Below are 2,713 nucleotides of genomic sequence, written 5' to 3'. Positions count from 1 at the left end.
GTGACTTCTGTACAGTGACAGGGCTGTGTATAGTTACCAATATTCACTGTAGTTTTAGATGTTCTTTTTATGGATTTATGATGGCCTTTTTGAGAAGACAGTGTAGAACATCCCAGTCTAGCTGTGTTGCTACTGCTATTTAGATCATGTCATCAATACTCGAGACACTTGGCAGTTTACCCATTCCAGTAAAATTTATGAACCTATTGTTGATGTCACTTGCAATATTCATCAGTGTATTCCTACCTTCACAAACTTTTATTCTTATTGGAAGCAGGTGTGACCCAAACATTTTCCCTTTCTGAATTTACAAGGCAATAAATACTTACCACGGTACAATAAACTGATGTAAGACCTAAACCTCACATTAGTGCTACCATTTACACATTTCTTTTTTTGTTGTTATTGTTATTTTGCAGTTGTTTCACTACCAAGCTGTGGATTACTTCATGTCACTTGTGAATGGATGTGACAAAGGAGAGGAATGCATCTCTTCTAACCATCTGGAAGTCAGTGGAGAGCAAAGATTATTCAAGAACTCTTCAAGGACGTTATCAAGCATACTTGGTAATGGTAAGTCTTTTAATGACACATAAGTACTGTAGTTAAAACGGGAAAGAACCATGCAGAGCACAATACTACATGATGTACACGTAGTTACATGACTTCAGCCCTGGGTCATAATATCATTTGATAAATTGTGACTTGTAACACCAGAAGATGCATGTCCATTTTTGGGTAGGGCTACTACTGATTGTGTGGCAGTGACATGATGGCCCCATGACTGCTGGATGTAGCATCAGTGAACAAGTGGCAAGATACGTGGTATGTGCGGTCCATGACAGGCTGTGAATTACTGTTATTCTTACAAGACCTTTGCAGAAAGAATGACTTTGCAAGTATCGTAAGCAATGATTTTCCTATTACAGTGCTATCCGGTTATAACGAAGTAAAAATTTGGGCTGCAATCTCATCCACTCTATGTATATTGTTTCTTTGTTCGGTTATAACGAAATTCCGATATAAAGAAAGAAAACTGCCGGTCCCGAGGACTTCGTTATTAACGGGAGTCCACTGTATATGTACAGTAGGATGTATATGACATGATGGTAATTCCTATGAATTATCAATCAGATAAAGTGACCAATTCCTTTATCTCAAATAAGGTAAACTGTCCCCTTTTTTCCTGTTTTCTTTTTTTTCCTGTCCATAGATTCACACTTAGGTTCTCTTCACCCTTACAATACTCTGAAGCTGGAAGGACTCTCATCAAAAGGGCACCCATCATGGAAGACCCTGGCTGTAATACCACAGGTTTGTGTAAAGTGAAATATGATTTGAAAGGGAATGAGTCCATATTTGATTGGATATTTTGTCACAAAATAAGAAGAGCTTTTGGTACATTCCAAATGTTTTGTGGAAAGTAAATGTTTATAGAGATGTAAGTTAATTATTTGCCCCCCCCCCCCCCAAAAAAAAAATAAGAAAAAAAGAAAGGTTGATAGATATCATTGAAGCAAATTTGATAAGTTTTGCAATTATGCTGCTTCTTCTTTTTTTCACATCAACCTCAAATAATATAAAAGGTGATGGTTACTTTGAGCATAGATAATACATGTAGTAATATTTTCAATGTCAACCGGGGTTTGAAACTAACTGATAATATAATGTTTTTGAATGTTGCACTTTTGATGGCACTAGATAAAATGTGAAGAAAAGTTTGTTTGTTGTTATTAACAAATTTGTTGTAAATTCATTTCTCACTATTTGTCCAGGAACCTGCAGGACCAAATCCAAATCCATTTCACCTCCTGACTGTCGACATCGAGGTAATGACGTTGTTTTGAGGAATTGTGCATACTTTCATGTTCTCCAGTACATCCCAGGCCTGAATCGCAAACGCGTCTGCCAAGGATTTCATTGCCACCTATATTCAGAACATGAGTGATGTCATCGCTTAGTGCAACCACTCGCCAGCCTGTTGGAGGAAAGGGAGCCATGACGTCGTAGCAGTACGTAGTAAACGACGTGCACTGAAAATCAAAATGGGCGATATCATCCCAGATGTGACAAACGGACTGTAGCAATCTGGAACCACTCTTGTACAAGAAAGGTGGCTGTGTCACAAAATCAGAAAGTCGCTATTAGTAATATGTGGGATTCCTTTTGCACCAGATGGCCTTCTCGTGGAGGTGGAAGGAACAGTTCTCTGCACCTGCACCAACATTTCTGCAGGGATTGCTTCAACTTTGGCTGTGTAGTGCACATTTGGGCTGGAATAGCCCAACACGAAGAGCGCACCAATATTTCATCCAAACCTCTCTCACAAGATTAGGATATTCCGAGTAGTTACCATTCAAGGTACAAAGATTGATCAACTTAAATATCCCATATATTCAGGTCAATTCTGGAAATTGCTTTGAATATTTCCAGCATCTCGTTCTTAAGATAAGAAAGTTGATAACGTTATATCCCAATAAATTCACGGTGGTTTTACTTCTTCTGGCCCATTGATAGGACAGAAACCTTTTACCTCAGCTGAATTTAGGCAACAAATTCTCATTTAGAGCTTTAATGTCTCATGTGTGATAACTTGAAGTTATAAGAATATCCTTAAATACGGTTCTTGTTTTGCTGCTTACAGTGATTGTACGTCTCTGGCCTCTTAACACTGTAAGGTTAAAATGTGATTTCCATCATAGTTACGAGCAAG

At 38.2% G+C, this 2,713-nt stretch overlaps 1 long non-coding RNA gene across 1 annotated transcript; it reads left to right on the top strand.

Annotated features, from left to right (window-relative positions):
* The first annotated feature begins 438 nt into the window (after positions 1–438).
* Positions 439–1,988, top strand: LOC139714128 (uncharacterized). Its single transcript, XR_011709685.1, has 3 exons — positions 439–573; positions 1,214–1,314; positions 1,776–1,988. It is a non-coding gene; the product is annotated as an uncharacterized lncRNA (long non-coding RNA).
* The last annotated feature ends 725 nt before the right edge of the window (positions 1,989–2,713 follow it).

The sequence above is a fragment of the Diadema antillarum genome, unplaced genomic scaffold, assembly GCF_040938485.1.
Source record: "Diadema antillarum isolate AM-2024a unplaced genomic scaffold, OU_Dant_1.0 seq00002169_RagTag, whole genome shotgun sequence".
Lineage (NCBI taxonomy): Eukaryota > Metazoa > Echinodermata > Echinoidea > Diadematoida > Diadematidae > Diadema > Diadema antillarum.
The sequence above is the reverse complement of the archived record's forward strand: the minus strand, read 5'-3'. Positions and strand labels throughout refer to the sequence as shown.